The sequence below is a fragment of the Dendrobates tinctorius genome, unplaced genomic scaffold, assembly GCF_039654945.1.
Source record: "Dendrobates tinctorius isolate UK_male_01 unplaced genomic scaffold, ASM3965494v1 ptg000155l, whole genome shotgun sequence".
In the NCBI taxonomy this organism is placed as follows: domain Eukaryota; kingdom Metazoa; phylum Chordata; class Amphibia; order Anura; family Dendrobatidae; genus Dendrobates; species Dendrobates tinctorius.
This window is the reverse complement of record NW_027361822.1, coordinates 17,691,522-17,712,796: the sequence shown is the minus strand read 5'-3', so window position 1 is coordinate 17,712,796 and position 21,275 is coordinate 17,691,522. Positions and strand designations below refer to the sequence as shown.

The following is a 21,275-nucleotide window of genomic DNA, read 5'->3' as shown; positions in this document are numbered from 1 at the left end:
CCTAGTGGTCGGCACTTATAGCAAGTGAGCATATCTGCTACATAGAGCAGGGCTGCAGCTCTGCTGTATGTAGCAGAGGCGATCGCACAACTGAAGCTTCAAGTCTCCCATGGAGACTATTGAAGCAAGGAAAAAGTAAAAAAAAAAATGTTTAAAAAAAAATAAAAGTTCAAATCGCCCCCCTTTTGCCCCATTCAAAATAAAATAAAAATCAAATATACACATATTTGGTATCGCCGTAATCAGAATCAACTGATCTATCAATATATGAATAGAATTAATCCAATCGTTAAATGGCGTAGCAAGAAAAAAAATTGAAACGCCAGAATTACGCTTTTATGGTCATTGCAACATTGCAATAAAATGCAATAACGGGCGATCAAAAGAGCGTATCTGCACCAAACGATAGATCGTCACACAAAAAAATAAGCCCCAGATCGCAAAAAATGGAGACGCTACAGGTCTTGGAAAATGGCAACTTTTTTTTTTTTTTACAAACTTTGAAATGTTTTTTCACCACTTGGATAAAAAAGAACCTAGACATGTTTAGTGTCTATGAAATTGAAATTACCTGGAGATTGATAATTGCAGGTCAGTTTTAGCATTTATTAAACCTAGTAAAAAATACAAACAAAAAACAAGTGTGGGATTGCACTTTTTTTTGCTATTTCACCGCACTTAGAATTTTTTTCCCGTTTTCTTTTACACGACATGGTAAAACCAATGGTATCGTTCAAAAGTACAACTCGTCCCCCACAAAAATCAAGCCCTCACATTGCCATTTTGACAAAAAAAATAAAGTTATGGCTCTGGGAAAAAGGGGAGCAAAAATGAAAATGCAAAACCAAAAATACCCCTGGTTGTTAAGGGGTTAAAGCTATTCCTTCATGCTTGTTCACAGCCCTTATTCATTGGGGAACAATACTCATTATCAGAGTATTAAACACTGGTGATTACATGGTACAGGAATAATCACTTAATCCAACACTAGAAAATACATCGTAACAACATAGAAAACATATATATTGTGGGGAATAGATAGCTCAGCTGGGGATCTTTGCTTTGGCACAAGCGTGTGGCTATGAAGTCACTTCAGCAGACTAGCAATATGGACACGGCATCTTTATTGTGCACACTTGTTATCCAATGTTACACATGCCAAACATGAAATAAAACGTCTAAGGCCGTCTGGCCACTAACTAACAATAGCAGGCTAACTACAAAATAAACCTATATAACAGCAAACAAGTCCATGTTATCTTACTGTGTCAGCTCCCAGCTCAGCAGACATAGACTGAGAGATCCCAGCTCCTCCTGATTATATCAGCTGGACCAGTCAGGAAACCAAAACCTGTATTGAATTAGTGGAGGGGGAACTACCAGTCCTTTCCATGCTGATCACTAAGGAAACCAGGACTGGATTACAGTGAAATAAACTGGCTTCATCATCAGTACAGGGAGACATATGAAATGAAACGGGGAGAAACATACCTGTTTTCTAGTACCTCTCCCCTTGGCACCTCATACACCCCCCTCCTCTGTTCGAGCCCGTGGGGTCGGACACGACGAGTCACCAAGCAGTGCGTTCTAGACAACGCATCTGCATTTCTGTGCGCTGTGCCCGCCCTGTGCTCAACGGAAAATTTAAACCCTTGTAATGCTAAGAACCAGCGTGTCACCCGTGCATTGCCTTCTTTTGCCCGGGACATCCATGTTAGGGGCGAATGGTCCGTCACTAGCCTAAACTGGCGACCTAGTAAATAATAGCGCAAGGTGCACAGGGCCCATTTCACAGCCAGGGCTTCCCGCTCAACTACACTGTAGTTCTTTTCTGCTCTCGTAAGCTTTCTGCTTAGATAGGCCACTGGGTGTTCCTCGCCATTTACTTCTTGAGACAAAACCGCGCCGAGGCCCACCCCAGAGGCGTCTGTTTGGACAATAAACTCCCGTTTAAAGTCTGGTGCAACCAACACTGGTTGGTCACAGAGGACTGTTTTCAATCGCTGAAAGGCCTCCTCTGCTTCTGCGTTCCACTTTATTGTGACAGATTTCGACCCCTTAGTAAGATCTGTGAGAGGAGCTGCGATGGTCGCAAAATGTTTGATGAACCGCCTATAATAACCAACGATCCCTAAAAAAGCTCCAACCTGTTTTTTGGTTACCGGTCGTGGCCAATTTTGAATAGCATCCACTTTATTGGCTTGAGGCTTCACGACGCCTCTCCCTATGCTATATCCCAGATAGCGAGCCTCTTCCAATCCCAACGTACATTTTTTGGGATTGGCAGTCAACCCAGCTGTTTTTAAGGAGTCTAAGATGGCTTGTACTTTTGACAAATGTGTGTCCCAGTCATTGCTAAAGATGATAATGTCGTCCAAGTACGCAGATGCATACTGGCCATGGGGTTTTAGGACAATATCCATTAGACGTTGGAAGGTGGCTGCGGCACCATGCAACCCAAATGGCATATCTCGGTACTGGAATAATCCCTGGGGCGTAACAAAGGCAGTTTTCTCTTTGGCTGATTCCGTGAGGGGAATCTGCCAATAACCTTTTGTTAAGTCAATAGTAGATATGTACCTAGCCGAACCCAGTCTCTCTATCAGTTCATCGACTCTTGGCATCGGGTAGGCATCGAATTTTGATACTTCGTTTACTTTCCGAAAATCGTTACAAAATCGGATAGTCCCATCGGGTTTGGGCACCAGTACGATAGGGCTAGCCCAATCACTCCGGGACCCCTCAATGACCCCGAGCTCTAACATCTTCTTCACTTCCTGGGCAATGGCTTGTCTCCGAGCCTCCAGAATTCGATATGGTTTAAGCCGTACCCGCGCCTGTGGATCAGTAATAATGTCATGTTTAATTAGGTGAGTCCGGCCAGGAAGTTCCGAGAAAATATCTGCGTTCCTCTGTATGAACTCCCTGGTCTCTCGTTTTTGCCTTTCGGATAGCGTGTCTGCAATACCCACTTCTGGCGGAGCTACCTGGGGGTCCTTTACCTTAGAAGGTGGTGCCCCTCGAGGCCCATCCTCAAGGGCAGCTCCTGCCACCAGACTCTCCCTGTCCCGCCAGGCCTTAAGCAAGTTTATGTGGTATATTTGTTCGGGCTTTCTCTTGTCTGGTTGGTGTATCTTATAATTTACTTCACCTACTCGTTCCAGCACTTTGTATGGTCCCTGCCATTTCGCAAGAAATTTATTCTCTGTGGTAGGCACCAATACCAACACCCTGTCTCCGGGTTGAAAGACTCGTGTTTTTGCCGCTCGGTTGTATACCGTGCTTTGGGCATGTTGTGCGCGCTCTAAACACTCTTTAACTATTGGCATAACTGCTGCAATTCGGTCCTGTATAAGTGTTATGTGTTCAATTACACTGCGATAAGGAGTTACCTCTTGTTCCCAAGTCTCTTTGGCAATATCTAACAGGCCTCTAGGACACCGCCCATAAACCAACTCAAAAGGTGAAAAGCCTGTGGAGGATTGGGGTACCTCACGTATAGCGAACAGGAGGTATGGTAGTAGGGCATCCCAATCTCTCCCGTCCTTATCCACCACCCTTTTCAACATCCCCTTTAGGGTTTTGTTAAAGCGCTCCACCAAACCATCAGTCTGAGGGTGATATACTGAGGTACGCAAATGGGAGATTTTTAGCAGTTTACATAAATCCTTAAGTATACGAGACATAAAGGGGGTCCCTTGATCCGTAAGTATCTCTTTCGGAATGCCAGTGCGGGAAAACATATTAACCAGCTCCTTTGAAATTGATTTCGCATTGGCATTCCGCAAGGGCACTGCTTCGGGATAACGCGTGGCGTAATCCAATACTACCAAAATGTACTGATGACCCCTGGCAGATTTAACTAATGGACCGACTATATCCATTGCTATCCTCTCGAAGGGCACCTCTATTATTGGTAAGGGCACTAAGGGGCTTCTAAAATGTGACATAGGTGCGGTCAATTGACACGTAGGACATGACCGACAGTACTGGGTCACGTCTCCCACTAGACCCGGCCAAAAGAAACGTTGCAGAATACGGTGTTTTGTCTTTTCTACCGCCAGGTGTCCTCCCAAGGGATGTTTATGTGCCAACTCCAAAACTACCTGGCGAAAGGACTTAGGTACCACTAGCTGTTCTACCACCACCCCTCGCACCTTGTCTATTTGATACAACATATCCTGCTGCACCGCCACGTGTGGGAACTCGTTTTGAGCCCCTGGGTACAATGGTCTTCCCTCGGAGACCTTTATGTTTTCCCACGCCCTTGCTAGAGTGGGATCCTGGTGCTGAGCGGTCCCGAACTTACCACGGGCCACCTCAAGGTCAGGCATTTCTAAAACATCCTCTAGCTGGTCTGCCTCGCCTGCATACACAGCCAGAGGAGAGTCCACAGATTCTACTACTTCCTCTGAGATGAGTTCTCCGTCGTCTTGCTGCAATGGTTCAGGGGCTAGCTCCGGAGCACCGTCTTCAACTAGAGGGTTCATGCCACTTTTGAAGTTCCACAAGTCCCAAAATAAGGGAAAGTCTCTCCCCAGGATTACACTGTGTCCCATAGACTTTATGACTGCCGCCTGATGTCTTTTCGTCCCTACTGGCGTGGCAAGAGTAACCCAGGCAGTGGGGTAGTTCTTAGTATCCCCATGGATGCAACTAATGCCCACGGTTAAGTTCGTTAGGGCGCTAGAGTCCACCAAACTGGCATGTACCAAAGTTACTTGACTGCCGGAATCCAAGACGGCATTCACACTATAACCGTCAACCTCGACATGGCACACGTGTTGTTCATTTCCCGTGAGGGTCTCCGCCACACAGACTGACTGCACATATAATGAAAGACGCCTCATAGCATTACAGTCCATTGGCTCTGTAGTCATTGGGCAGTTAGCTGCTACATGGCCAAGCCCGCGACATCGCCAACATTGTATAGGCCCTTGTCTCCTCGATGGAGATCCCAGACGAGGTCTGCTGGCTTGATGTGAGCCCGTACCACCTCCATAGTCCTTTGTAGGTCTGCTACCCTTCATCGTGACGTTCTCTTCTTTTGAAGATGGAGTAGGTTTCGCAGGACTCTCCAGCGATTTCTTGGGGGGCCAGTGGGGTGCTAACGTCCCTTGGAGTAGGCTTTCAGAAGCATTGTAGCGTTCGACCATATTCACCAACTGGTCAGCGGTAGTTGGGTCACCCTGTCCAACCCACCTCTGGATCTTAGCGGGTAAGGACCGCAGGTTCTTGTCTAGAACAACACGCTCCACCATCTGTGCGGACGTTAAAGCCTCCGGTTGCAGCCATTTTTTTACTAGATGGATGAGATCATGCATTTGTGAGCGGGCTGGCTGATGCTCCACAAAATTCCATAAATGCACCCTCTGTGCACGTACATACGTGTTTACTCCCAGCCTTGCCAGGATTTCGCCTTTGAGTTTGATATAGTCCATAGCATCCGCTCCACTCAGATCGTAATAGGCTTTTTGTGGATCTCCGCTCAGAAATGGAGCAACTACCTCAGCCCATCTGTCCAGTGGTAAGTGCTCACGTTCTGCAATACGTTCAAACACGGTGAGGTATGCTTCCACATCATCGTCTGCGGTCATTTTAAGCAAAGTCTTCTGTACGGCTTTCTGCGCACTAGCAGCGCTTTGTGCACGGTCTCCCTCATCTCGGGGTTTCCGAACCAAGGCCTGTTTTATTGCCTCCAACTGCTCTTGCTGCATCTGGTGTTGCTGCTCCAGAGCCTTCTGGAAGCAAGTATTAGTCTGCTGTTGTTGCACATTTGCTTGCAATAACTGCTTCACTAGTTCCTCCATATTACTGGACTCTGGGCTCTTCAAAAGCGCAGAAGCTTTCAGCCAGGACATACACAGCGTTTTCTCTGCAGTCACAGTCCAGCAGCCACAAGTGCCCGCATTCGAAACACCATTTGTGGGGAATAGATAGCTCAGCTGGGATCTTTGCTTTGGCACAAGCGTGTGGCTATGAAGTCACTTCAGCAGACTAGCAATATGGACACGGCATCTTTATTGTGCACACTTGTTATCCAATGTTACACATGCCAAACATGAAATAAAACGTCTAAGGCCGTCTGGCCACTAACTAACAATAGCAGGCTAACTACAAAATAAACCTATATAACAGCAAACAAGTCCATGTAATCTTACTGTGTCAGCTCCCAGCTCAGCAGACGATAGACTGAGAGATTCCAGCTCCTCCTGATTATATCAGCTGGACCAGTCAGGAAACCAAAACCTGTATTGAATTAGTGGAGGGGGAACTACCAGTCCTTTCCATGCTGATCACTAAGGAAACCAGGACTGGATTACAGTGAAATAAACTGGCTTCATCATCAGTACAGGGAGACATATGAAATGAAACGGGGAGAAACATACCTGTTTTCTAGTACCTCTCCCTTTGGCACCTCACAATATATATATATATATATATATATATATATATATATTAGCTGAAGTGCCCGGCGTTGCCTGGGCATAGTAACCAACTGTGATTAGTTATAACAAATTATACTGATCGCGGCCGGGTGTCAGCTGATTATCACAGCTGACACCCGGCACTATGTGTCAGGGGAGCACACGGACCGCCCCCGACACGTTAACCCCAGGCACACTGCGATCAAACACGATCGCAGTGTACCGGGGGTTTAGGGAAGCATCGGCAGGGAGGGGGCTCCCTCCGTGCTTCTCTGAGACCCCTGCAGCAGCGCGATTTGCAGCGCTGCTTCGGGGTCCTCCTTCCCTGCAGGTCCCCGGATCCAATATGGCGGCGGAGACCTTCCAGGGCCTGCAGGGAGGCGGCCTCCTCAGTGCCTGCAGAGCGCAGGCATGAGGAAGCCTGTGCAGCGCCTGTGTCAGATCGCTGATCTGTCACAGCGATCTGTTATGTGACAGATCAGCGATCTCACACATGACAGTGTAATAAAGTTAAAAAAACAAAAAAAAAGTGTAAAAATAATTTATAAAAAATCGCTAAATAAGTTAAAAAAAAACCCAACATATATTCCCTAATAAATTCACTTTTTGGAAATAAAAAACCCCAAAACAATAAAAGTACACATACTTAGTATCGCCGCGTCCGTAACGACCCGCCCTATAAAACTGTCCCATTAGTTAACCCCTTTAGCGAACCCCTTAAAAAATAAAAAACAAAGCAAAAAATAATGCTTTATTATCATAAGTTATAGCTCGCAGAATAAAGCGATGCAAAAACAAAATTGTTTTCAATGCATAAAAGTGCCAAAACATAAAAAAAACATAAATGAGGTATCGCTGTAATCGTACTGACCCGAAGAATAAAACCGCTTTATCAATTTTACCGCACGCGGAACGGTGTAAATGCACCCCCCAAAAGAAATTCTTGAAATGCTGTTTTTTTGTTCATTCTGCATCCAAAAAATCGGAATAAAAAGCAATCAAAAAATGTCACGTGCCCAAAAATGGTACCAATAAAAACGACAACTCGTCCCGCAAAAAATAAGACCTCACATGACTCGGTGGGTCAAAATATGGAAAAATTATAGCTCTCAAAATGTGGTGATGCAAAAACTATTTTTACAATAAAAAGCGTCTTTTAGCGTATGACAGCTGCCAAACATAAAAACCCACCATAAATAGTAAATCAAACCCCCCCGTTATCACCCCCTTAGTTAGGGAAAAATAATAAAATTAAAAAAAAGTGTTTATTTCCATTTTCCCGTTAGGGCTGAGATTAGGGTTAGGGGTGTGTTGGGGTTAGGGTTGGAGTTAGAATTGGGGGTTTCCACTGTTTGGGCACATCAGGTGCTCTCCAAACGCAACATGGCATCTGATCTCAATTCCAGACAATTCTGCGTTGAAAAAGTCAAATGGTGCTCCTTTCCTTCCAAGCTCTGCCATGCGCCCAAACAGTGTTTTACTACCCCCACATATGTGGTATCAGCCTACTCAGGACAAATTGCAAAACAACTTTTGGGGTCCAATTTCTCCTGTTACCCAAATTTATCCTGTTGGGAAAATAAAAAATTGGGGGAAAAAATATTTTTATGGAAAAAATGATTTTTTTTTTTTTTTTTTTCCACGCCCAGGCGTTATAAACTTCTGTGAAGCACTGGGGGGGTTCAAGGTGCTCACCACTCATCTAGATAAGTTCCTTGGGGGGTCTAGTTTCCAAAATGGAGTCACTTGTGGGGGGGTTTCCACTGTTTATTCGCATCAGGGGCTTTCCAAACGCGACATGGTGTCCAAACTCCATTCCAGCCAAAAAAGTCAAATGGCTCTGCTTCCCTTCCGAGCTCTGCCATGCGCCCAAATAGTCGTTTACACCCACATATGGGGTATCAGCGTACTCAGGACAAATTGCGCAATAAATTTTAGGGTCCTGTTACCCTTGGGAAAATTAAAATTGGGGGTGAAAAGATCATTTTTGTGGAAAAAATATGATTTTTTAATTTTATGGCTGTATGTTATAAACTTCTGTGAAGCCATTGGGGGTTCAAAGTTCTCACCACATATCTAGATAAGTTCCTTGGGGGGTCTAGTTTCCAAAATGGGGTCACTTGTGGGGGGTTTCCACTGTTTTTTTTTTTTTTTAATCAGATAAATTTTTATTTATGATTACAATTACATCATATACATGACATCAAGCAATTGTTCACATATAAACATGTTTTTATAAACAAAAACAAAACTCCTCCCTCCCTTTCCCCCCCCTATCCCCCCTCCGAGATCCCTTCAGTGCCTTCCCCGTTCCTCGTCCAGTACTCTTTCCAACATCCATATATAGTTATGTAATGTGAATATCTTCCATATCCCAATACGTCCCTCCCACCCCTCTAACTCCATTCTACCCATGGCTGCCATATCTTGTGAAACACCTCAAGTTTATTTCTCTTAGTGTAAATACTTTTTTCCAATGAAATTATATGCTCCGCCTGCGCAAGAAAGTCCCGTCTAGTCGGAGGCTCCTCTCTGATCCAAAACCGGGCAATCAATTTCCTTGCTATGAACAACAGTCTAGCAATCGCCAGTTTGACCATAGCCGCCGCTGCCAATTCTTCCACAAAGCCTAAAATACAGATCAAAGGGTCTCTGGGGATTACACATTTATATATCCATTCGATCTGACTCAGTACAACTGTCCAGTATGTAGACAATCTAGGGCAACACCACAACATGTGCATCATATCTGCCCGTTCCTGCGAACACCGTGGACAATCGGAATCAGACCTCAAACCCATCTTGAACAATCTATCAGGAGTTCTGTAAGCTCTATGAATTACGTACAGCTGAGACATCCTCCCAGGTTCGCTCATAGAAATCTTAGGCACATATTCTAAAATAGATTCCCATCGATCATCACTTATTTCTCCCAATTCAGCCTCCCATTTCACTCTAGCCTTGATGGGATGACTGACTAGAAATGTAAATAATAAATCTCTATACACTTCTGAGATTGCCCCCTTCGTCTCGCTGTTCCCCAAAATGGAGGCCAGCGTGACATCAATCTGGACCTCAACAGGCCTCCTCCGACATTGCGACCGATACGCATGCTGAATTCTTTTATAATGATACATGTTTGAGTGTGGGAGCTGGAACTCTGATTGTAGCTCCATGAATGATTTAAGTCTCCCCTGACCCACAAGCTGACCCATCAGTCTGATTCCTGCCTCTCTCCAAAGCCCAAACCCCTGCGGCATCACAATCATTTTTAAAAGATTTACCCTTCCAATCACCGAAAGATGTAATTTATTCCACACCGAAATCTTGGAACGAACTTTTTGTAGCAGAGGGCTTAAATTAAGTTCTTCAAAACTACTCAAAGGGAGGGCGATCTGTATCCCCAGATATTTAAATCTCGAAACTACTCTCAATTTCGGTGATATTCCAACCTCCCCAATATCTCCATCTACTGTATCAATGGGCATGATGCACGATTTATCCCAGTTAATTTTGAGTCCAGAAAATTCTCAGAATTCCTCAATTAATGCCATCGCATTATCCAAGTTCTCCCCCGAGTCCCCCAGGTATAGCAGAATATCATCAGCGTACAGAGACACCTTCTCCTCCTTCCTTCCATAAATAAATCCCTTTATCTCCTGTGTATCCCTTATTTTAATAGCTAGGGGTTCCACGGCGAGGGCAAACAGCAACGGAGATAGTGGGCATCCCTGTCTCGTACCCCTATGTAGTGAGAAACTATCAGATAATTTATTGTTTACTCTGATTTTTGCCGTCGGAGAGGAATACAGCAACCCCACCCAAGACATAAACCTAGGCCCGAACCCAAAGCCCAACAGGACCGACCACAAGTACTTCCATTCTACACAGTCAAAAGCCTTATGGGCATCCACAGACACTACCACTCTTTTTCCAGCATTATCGGCCGGAATTTGCATATTTAAATATAATCTTCTTAGATTGATTGCTGTAGATTTATTGGGCATAAAACCCGATTGATCTGGGTGAATTATTTTAGCCACCACACGGGTCAAACTGTTGGCCAAGGCCTTTGCCAATATCTTAATATCTGTCGTAAGAAGTGAAATCGGTCTGTAGGACTCCGGATCCAAAGGGTCTCTATCGGCTTTAGGAATGACCACAACAATGGCCTCTCTCATAGAAGTAGGCAGCTGTCCCCTCTCCAACGACTCATCAAATACCTTCACCAATTTAGTTATTACTTCTTCATTTAGTATTTTATAGACCTCCGTTGGAATACCATCTGCCCTCGGGGCCTTATTACCCGCCATGTCCGCCAATGCCACCCTCAACTCCTCTGCCGTAAGCGGCCTATCCATCCACTCTCTATCTTCATCCCCCAATCTAGGAAGCTCAATCGTCCCCAAATAACTGTCCATCTCCTCTTGACCTTTATGTGTCTGTGAGGAGTATAACTCACTGTAAAACTGTTTAAATACTTCCAAAATTTGATCCCCCTGTGAAACCACGGTACCTTCCTTATTTTTAATTGCATATACATGGGAAGATTCCCGTTGTGCCGACGCCACCACTGAGAGCAGGTGCCCCACTTTTTCACCCTCCGCGTAGAATGCCTCATTCTGAAACGCCCGCCGTCTCTCCGCCTTACGGATATGAAGTTTATTAACTTCCAATTGGGCCACTTTCATGCGGGTCTGCGTATCTGTATTACACTGCGCACCCAATGCCTCCTCCGCTGCCCTTAGTTCCTCCATCACTGCTTTGTCTTGATTTTGAGACTTAGTCTTATATCGAGATACTTCTCTGAATAAAATCCCTCTCAAAAAGGCCTTCATAGTATCCCAGACTATATGGCCCTCAGCACTGCCTTCATTTATCCTAAAAAATTCTCCCAATTCTTCTCCCACCTTTCCCATATCCAGCAACCGTAACCAAAAGGGGTGAATTTTCCATCCCATTCCTGCCAACCTCCCTTGCCCTCCCAATTGTAGAGACACCTCCAGTGGACAATGATCCGATAGGACCCTGGGCAGATATTCCACTTCCTGTACCAAGTCATCCATTCCCTCATTTCCTAAAGCCACATCAATACGAGATAAAGATCCGTATGTCGCCGAATAACATGAATAAGTATATTTCTCCATATTCCGAACTCTCCACAAATCTATCCAACCAATCTCCCTCATGTAGTTTCCAAAAGGTGTCACCTTCCCCCCCCTTCCCACCCCCTGTATGTTTACCTTTATCCCAATGATCATTTGCAATATTATTTACATCACCGATTACAAGCAGCGGGACTCCCATCCATTTCCCAGATAAGTCCAGAATTTCCTGTATCTTTTTTCTAGAGAATGGTGGAGGGATATACAAGGACACAATACATAATAATCTATTCAAAATTCTGCATACAATAAACACGTATTGCCCGTCCCTATCTATTATAGCCTCCACTTCTTCGTATGGAGTAGAATTGTGGATTAACACCGACACTCCCCTTGCATAGGCCGAATACGTCGAGTGATAAGCCTTCCTCACCCATCTTTTTTGTAGCATTGCGACTTTATCCTCTACCAGGTGTGTCTCTTGGAGGCAAATCACTGAGGGCCTCAGCTTCAGCAGATATTGTAAAATTGCAACCCGTTTTGAAGCGTTAGCGAGACCCCTAACGTTCCAGCTTAGAATCTTAATTCTATCCCCCATAATATGTTGCAATCCCAAACATTAGACATGTTATAGGTAGAATCTCGATCCTCCCCCCCCCCACCTCCCCACCTCTACCCCCTTTCTCAACTTCCCAACTGGAATAAACTCCCCTCCCAAAAAATTAGTTGTCTCCCACAGCCTTTAAGCTGCTAAGAATTCTCTCTCCCTCTCTATTTGAGAACCAGTAGGGCGTTTTAACAGCCTAACAATACAAGCTCTGTATTCCAACTACCCTCCCGTCCACATTAATCCAACTGCAATAAGCGTTGCGCCGCCGAACACAACCTTCTTAAACCAACATGGCATTGCTTCATCTCAAAGATGACCATTAACTTAGTAATTTCAAACTAAATCACAGTTAGTCACTGTTTCAACATCACTCAGAGTATGCTTCAACGGGTCCGTCCCGCTCTGATATTTTGTATATTAGAGTCAAGCCAGAGTGTCGCCTCCTCTGGGTTCTGAAAAAAGTGCACCCGGTCCAAAGCTGCGACTCTCAGTTTAGCTGGGTAGATCATCGAGTAGCGCACATCTATGTCTCGTAGTCTTCTTTTAACTTCTCCAAACGTCATCCGGAGCTTCTGGACTGCTGCAGAATAATCTGGGTAAATGGAGATGCGATTGCCATCTATGGTAAGTTCCGCATGGGTCCTGGCTTTCCTCAGCAGAGTGTCTCTATAATTCAAAACTTTAGCCAAAATGACTCTTGGAGCTGATCCTGGGGGCAGGGGTCTGGTGTGCACCTGATGCGCTCTTTCAACAGAAAACATTTTGGTAAGGCTGTCCCCTCCCACAGTATTCTTCAACCATGACTCAATGTACTCAGTGGGATTATTGCCCTCTGCTTTTTCTGGCACCCCCACAATCCTCAAGTTACTCCTGCGGGAGCGGTTCTCCAAATCATCAGTTTTAAATTCCAGCTCAGCTATACGTTGCATATACTTCTTTTCCCTTTTCAACAGTTCATTAACCTGGTCCTCCGCACTTCCCACACGTTCTTCCACCACCTCCACTCTCTGTTCAACTTTGCGCACTGCAGCGTTAATCGCAGCCATCTCCCCCTTTAAATCATCCACACGACCATTCAGAGCTGCAAGGGCAGATTTGTTGTACATTACCACAGAGAATATGTCCTTGAGCGTTGGCTCTGCTACATCCAGTGTGTCCGGCTGCTCAAGCTGGCCAGTACATGCAGCCACCTCAGGGGATCTCCATTCCTCCCCACCACTCTGTGGCTGGCCCCCTCCTTCCTGCTGTGTCCCAGGGACATGTTCTGGGTCAGGTCTCTCCCCTTCAGCCTCTGACCGCTCATTAGCAGCCTCCTCTGACCTTGCAAAGCGTTCCAGCCGAGCGATTACCTCCATCTTCCTCTGATATGCCGCGCTCGCCCTTGCCGCCTCCTCTGCAGCCTCGGCGCCATCTTGGGCCTGAGCATTTCCAGACGCTGCCAGCTCCTTCTGTCTCCTGCGCGTCATCCTGCTGCGGGGCTCTTCTCCACCCGACCGCACTCTACTCCCTGTTACTCCCCAGGTTTCTGCACACTCCGTGGGGGAATTTCAGCGTTCGGCGGCGCTGCAAATAGCTATAATCAGGGAGATTGTGGCAGGAGAGCTCCTCTGCACGTCCTCTCACATCGTGCGCTAGGCCACGCCCCGGGTTTCCACTGTTTAGGCACATCAGGGGCTCTCCAAACGTGACATGGCGTCCGATCTGAATTCCAGCCATTGAAAAAGTCAAACGGCGCGCCTTCCCTTCTGAGCTCTGCCATGCGCCGAAACAGTGGTTCCCCCCCCACATATCAGGTATCGGCGTACTCGGGACAAATTGCACAATAACTTTTGCAGTCCAATTTCTCTTGTTACCCTTGGTAAAATAAAAAAAAAAAATTGGACCTGAAGTAATTTTTTTGTGAGAAGTTAAACGTTCATATTTTTTTTTTAAGCTTTCAAAAAATTCCTGTGAAGCACCTGAAGGGTTAATAAACTTCTTGAATGTGGTTTTGAGCACCTTGAGGGGTGCAGTCTTTAGAATGGTGTCACTTTTGGGTATTTTCTATCATATAGACCCCTCAAAGTGACTTCAAATGTGATGTGGTCCGTAAAAAAATGAGAAATTGCTGGTCAACTTTTAACCCTTAACTTCCTAACAAAAAAACATTTTGGTTCCAAAATTGTGCTGATGTAAAGTAAACATGTGGGAAATGTTACTTATTAAGTTTTTGGTGTGCAATATCTCTGTGATTTAAGGACATAAAAATTAAAAGAAGCGTTTCAGAGTTATTGCCTCATAAAGGGATAGTGGTCAGAATTGTAAAAATTGGCCCGGTCATGAATGTGCAAACCACCCTTGGGGGTAAAGGGGTTAAACAGTCTAGTGCAGTTTATTATGCCTTCATAAACCACGGAGGAACATGTTACACGTCACATGCTTACACATAGACCATCACAATCCTTGGTACACGGCTTTAACACGCTGTCCCTAAACACACTGGACCTCTTTGTCCAGTTACCGTGGGTGACCGCACGCCGAACAGTTCATTAGTGTTCATAGAACATCACGGGCACCAACAGTTATATCCCCATGTCAGGGGTTACCTCGCAGGAGCTACTGCTCCAGATGCCGACTCTTTGGTAGTCGTCTCAGGGAAGCTGCCAAACTGGGATCACCATCCCGGACAACGCCTTGCTCACCAGGCCACCTGACAGTCCAGATCCACAGACAGACAGTAGCTCCCCCAATGCAGTGCCGTCACTGACTCTGCAAACACATGTGGCCTTTCTGTGTGCTATTCAGGACGTCCGTCCACACTTTGGAACCGTCCAACACACAGGCCTCACCGGGTGCTATTCAGGGATCCAACCCTCCTCCCAGGGTCTCCCAACACACCGGCCACCAGGTTCAGGGCCTCAGCGGGTGCTATTCAGGACGTCCGTCCCCTCCGGAGACCGTCCAACACTCACGCCTCACCAGGTCCAATGTCACAGCACGTGCTCCAGGGATCCGATCCTTCTCCCAACACTGACCCCCCCAGGACCTTGCACCCTGAACCATTCAGGTACACTCTCATGTGACCAGACCTCAGGCACAATATATGGTACATAACCACACCCATACGTGAGGTATGGATCACATGGTCATGACCTCACTACAGGTCCTATTTCACACATACAGCCACACACACAGGCTTTACGTTGGGCGTTCAGACACACGCCCCTGGGTGGGTTTGTGTAGGTGACTGGTCCCACCCATCTCACCACGTCACCTGGAAGCTTCCCTGATACACATCAACAAATCCTCAGCAGTATATCTCTGCTGATTTAATACAGATCCCAGCTTCCATCACATGGCACCCACCCCTGTGATACATATCGGCCATTTATAATCCTGCCGCTCACCATTTTCCCATCATAACCAAGGGGATGCCTGCATGCATGTCCCGGGCAGCCCATACAGCACCCCCTAGCTGCCACAGGGGTCACTGCATCACTATATATATATAATATAATCCAGGGGAGCATCACTCTGTCTGAAGCCTTTATAGACTGCGCAAGCGTGATGCGCCTGCGCAGTCTGGAGCCAGCACCACAACACGCCCACTCCAGACATGAATCGGCGCCTGCGCAGTCCACGCTTACCGCAGCCATTTTCTTGAAGACACACTGCAGTGTGTCTTCAAGAACATGGCGGCGGAAACGAGGACTGCGCAGGCGCCGAGTCCGGCACCACAACACCCAGAACAGGACAGCGCTCGACACAGGGAAGAAAGCCTCGCCCACTCTGCCTAGCCACACTCACTCCACACGCAAAGCCCCATCAACACGGCCCACGTTGTTAGAGCACACGGGCAGAGACACATTCACCTCGAAAGCCACCCTGCAAAACTCTGCGGCTGCGATGTCCCAGGTGCTGCGAGCTACAATCAGCGCAGCCGCCTTCAGAGTATCAGTGTGTGGCAGGCACAGGCCACATCTAGCTCCGTCTTGTCTAGAATGGAGTTGTTCAGAGAGGAGCCTCATGCATTACACCGCTGTGCTCATTACAGGAAGTTGCTATGCACGAGTGAGGGGAAAATAGTGGATTGAGGGGAAATGAGAGTGCTGCATATAAAGGAGGAGCAGGAGGAATAAGGCCCCTTAACTGCCGCCATTAAAAGTCGTATCGGCAGTCGTTCAAATGCCCTTGACATTTGGATAAAGTTCAAAACTGATCTCATGAGGACATCCTCATGCATGTTAAAAAGGAAAATCCTCAGCAACTTATCGTCATTGAATACAGTTTCAACAAAACCTTAATTCTCTTTGAGGACCACTGCATGGAAATGTCTGTAAAAACATTACACCTACATGGCTTGCCTACTCCAGCAAGAAGTCAGGAAGCTAACAATATGTGCAGGGAGATTTTCAGAGAAACAAATTACAACATTGATGAACTCACAGCATTTGTCTCTCACAATGAGCCACTGTTGGACAAGACCAAAGAAACGCCTACAACCAAAATTTAAGTTTCACTGCAACCAACAAAAGTGTGATTGTCTTCCTAGGTGCTCCAGGTGGAACAGGAAAGACATTTTTATTCAACTTGCTACTAGCAAAATTTCGGCAACAGCAAATGATTGCACTTGCAGTGGCATCTTCTGGAATTCCAGCTACACTTTTATCTGGTGGTGGGACGGCACATTCGACATTTAAGCTACCACTTAACCTGTTTCACAGGGACAACCCAGTATGCAACATTGCCAAAGGATCAGGACAAGCCAAACTGCTTCAAAAGTGCAGTGCAATGATTTGGCATGAATGCACAATGTCACACGAGAGGGCTCTGGGAGCAGTGAACAGACTGCTGCAATACTTGCATAGAAACAATTCTATCATGGGAGGTGTAGTGGTTGTTTTGGCAGGTGACATTTGACAAACACTTCCCGTTTTAAAAAGATCAGCCCCTGCAGATGAACTCAATGCCTGCCTAAAAGCATCATTCCTTTGAAGACAAGTGAAGAAAATGTTGCTGAACACAAACATGAGGGTCCACATGACAGCTGATATTTTTGCTGGCCTGTTCTCAAGCCAGCTGTTGACTATTGGAGATGGCAAGGCACCAGTAAACTCCACTGGGCAGATCATGTTTCCAAGAAACTTTTGCTACATCGTTACATCAATTGAGGAGCTAAAAGAAAAGATTTTCCCAAATATTCAATGCAACTTCAGAAAGTCTGACTGGCTGTGTGAAAGAGTTATTCTCCCTCCGAAAAATTATAGTGTCAACAAGATCTATATTCAAATTTTAAGTCATCTTCCAGGTATGTGCACGACCTACAAGTCAGTGGACACAGTAACAGACCCTGATCAAGCATTATTCTATCCAGTAGAGTTCCTCAACTCCTTGGAACCACAAGGACTTCCTCCGCATAAACTCTTTCTAAAACCTGGAGCACCTATTCTGCTGTTGAGAAATATAGATCCACCAAAGCTGTGTAATGGAACAAAACTCTTGATTAAGAACCTGTTTACACATGTAATTGCAGCAACCATTTTGACAGAATGTGCCAAAGGAGAGGACATTTTCATTCCAAGAATTGTTCACATTCCATATGATTTGCCTTTTGATTTTAAACTCCTCCAGTTTCCATTTTGACTACCATTTGCAATGTCCATTGACAATGCTCAGGGACAGTCCTTGAAAGTAGTAGGGATCGATTTGCAATCTCCATGCTTTTCTCATAGTCAATTTTATGTGGCCTGTTGAAGAGTTGGAACTGCCAAAAATCTGTTCATCTTTGCACTGGAAGGAAAAACCAAAAATGTTGTTTATCAAAAGGCTCTTGAATGAGTTGAAAATAAATAAAATACTATCAATACTTGGGTAATCATTTAGTTAATTTGTGTTGCAAAACTGTAATGTTGAATATATGATGTGAAATGTTTTTATGTGCAATATAGTCATTATAATTTGTTATAACTAACCACACTTAGTTACTATGCCCGGGCAACACCGGGCTCTTCAGCTAGTAATAATAAAAAGAGAAAAATATACTGTATATAAGATGTTGACAGATTTACATGAGATCCGTCTCTTCGAGTCTCCAGGTCTTGTGAGGTAGTGCTGTCATTCAAGTAGGGGATACTCGCTTAGCTGCCACAAAACCAGATCCGGCACGGGTATTCCAGAAAACAATCATAGTCCCTTCGGTTTATTCAGCATCAAAAACCATCACAGCAACAGAAAACAGCATATAATCAGCATAGCGTCCATTACAGAGGTTCCCTCTGTTATCCTGTAGTCTTATAAGTTATGCACTGGTCAATGCGCAGGCTTCCTAACCCCATGTTATCTCACCCTGTTAGGGTTTCCTCATGCTGCTTCACCATGCTGCACACGTTCATTCCCTCCAGGGAACTAACAGGCACACGTCGCCATTACTTTCAGCCACTTCACAGGCTGTTAGCCAGGAAGCCCCATCTCAACGGGACCTTCCACACTGGACCAACCAGGTCCCAGCATTCACCACATGTGACCTACCCTGGCCACCTTATATGGTCCGTAGTCACGCCCACCGGGTTACATGGCTATGACCTCATCACAGGTCCTTGATTCTATTCACACACTTTTATCACAACATTCTCAAACACACCCCCTAGGTGGGTTTGTAGGTAACTGGGTCCGCCCGTCTCCCCAGTTACCTGGAGACTTCTCCCTGACACATTAAAACAACACCTCAGCAATATCATTGCTGATCAACACACACACATAAGTCTCCATCTCAAGGCCACCCACCTTGAGATACATAACGGTCCTTCAGGATTCTGCCACTCATCCTCTCTCTTGGGACATCCACACAGCGCCCCCTAGCAGTCACAGTGGTCACTACACCACAGTCTATTGCTCATTTTATCTCCTGTCTTAGAAGGATTCCTTTCCATTCTCCTCCTCCTGAGGGATTGTTAACCTTTTCAATACTATTAAAAGAAAAAAGCAATACAGAAAAAGGTGCACACCTAAGAGTACAAAAGCAATTATATTTCATTAAATACCATATACCTCCAAGATTAAAAACAAGTAAAAATGCCGGCCCCAATCACCGCCGCCAATGCCCGACCACCCTCTGCTGCCAGTCACCATGGCCCAGGATTGCCTGAAGCCGTGACTGTACCACATACACATGGGCGAGCAGGGATATGGCTTCCACCTGCACGGACAGAAGAACAAGACCGGACAGTACATCCGCAAGGTAGAGCCTGGCTCCCCGGCACAGCTGGCCTGTTTGAGAGCAGGCTACTAGGTGCTGGAAGTGAACGGGGACAACGTGGAGAGGGAGACGCCTCACCAGGTGGTACAACGTATTAAAGCCATAGAAAATGAGACGCGGTTGCTGGTCATAGACAGAGAAGCCAATGAGTACCGGCGTCTTTCACAATCCCGCTCATCTCCCCCGAATCCCAACCCAACTCCAGCGCCCCGTCCTCCCCGCCTGTGGGCAACAATATTGGCGAGAGATGGAAGACCAAGGAGGACACAAGCCTGGAGGACCAGCTGCAAAATAATCACAGCACAGAGAACAGCAAACAGGATATGAACGGACAAATAAAGGATAGATGTCTGCGGCTATGTCATCTGAAGAAGGGGCCCAATGGCTACGGATTCAACCTTCACAGCGAGAAATCGCAGACCAGACAGTTCATCTGCTCCGTAGACCCTGGCTCTCCTGCTGCCAAGGTCTGCTATAATTTAACAAACTGACAGTATAAAGAGGAAGTTTTCCCTGAAAAGTATTGTTACCTCCTTTGAGAAAGAACACACTGATGCAGATTTTTGCATTGCACTTTATTGCACATTAGCACTTTAATATTATTGGTGTTGGTGATGGGTTTTTTCTGTTAGTTCCTCCCTTTAGGGTCATAAGGGAGAGCCGATGTTGAGTGGGGGTGCCATGTCGAACTTAGGGTGCCAACCTCTGTGGTAAAGCAGGGTGAGAAAGGGAGAGTTCACCCCACCTAGTTTATGGGTAATTTTACCTTAATACTAAAAGTTATATTTTAGGGGTATTATTTTTTAGCTGGTTATAGAAAATAAAGGGGAACCCACACAGATTTTTGTTTTTTTTTTATATATATTTATTTATTTATAGGGCTGGCGACGGCTGATGAATACCCCCATCAGTCACTCCAGGGGTAGACTGATGAAAGTAATAGTCCCATCAGACGCCGCCTGCTGTCTCTTTTATCACTTAAATGTAACGCTCATCATTCTCCCCTGCTCACGCCGATCGCCAGCAGAGCAGGGGAGAATGAGAGCCGTGTTCAGCACATTCTCACCTGCTCGCGCCGATCGCCGGCGGAGCAGGGGAGAATAACGAGAGCCGTGTTCAGCACCCGGCATCGGGGAACAGGGCTTGCAGTAACGCTTCTTCCCCGGCGCCGATGAGTGTCACATGGATGACATCCATGTGTGTTATGCTTATGCATGTGTGCTGGACGTTTTCTGGCCCATGCTGACATTAAAAAATGGACGTCAGTGTGTTTTCCCCATAGACACACGGTCCATTGAATCACACTGACATATGCACAGTCCCATTCACTTGAATAGGCAAATAGCGCTCCGTTCCTTCTGAGTCTCTCCGTATGGCTAAGTAGTACTGTACAGCCACATATGGGGTATTGTCAAGTTCAGTAAAAATTGTGGGACAAATTTTGTTGTCATTTTTACTCACTTCTTGTGTGAAAATGTAAAATACTTGGGTAAAACATTTTGGTGGTAAAAATGTAGTTATTTTGTCTCCACTGCCCAATGATATAAAATTCTGTGACACACTCATGTTTTCAATATGATCACTGCACCCCTAGATGAATTCATTGAGAGGTGTAGTTCATAAAATAGGGTCACTTATGAGGGGTTCTGTGGTTCTGGCACCTCATGGGCTCTCCTAGTGGGTTATTGCACCTGCAAACCATAAAAGTAAAATCTGGGGCTCCTTGCCTTCTGAGCTTTGCACTGTGCCTGACAATTATTTCCCGATTACATGTAGGGTATTGGCACACTCAATAGAAAATGAACCTCAGTTTGTTGTAAAAAAATTAGCCCTTAGAAAAATTAAAAACTTGGGGCTAAAACATCATTTTATTGGTAAAAATGTAATTTATTCTTTAG

General features: G+C 45.7%; 1 protein-coding gene and 1 pseudogene across 1 annotated transcript in view; both read left to right on the top strand.

Annotated features, from left to right (window-relative positions):
• The window catches only part of LOC141051037 (uncharacterized), a 44,353-nt gene that overhangs the window by 9,405 nt on the left and 13,673 nt on the right, over positions 1-21,275 (top strand). The gene's annotated exons all lie outside the window — the stretch shown is intronic.
• On the top strand, positions 18,712-19,868 carry LOC141051158 (Na(+)/H(+) exchange regulatory cofactor NHE-RF2 pseudogene; annotated as a pseudogene).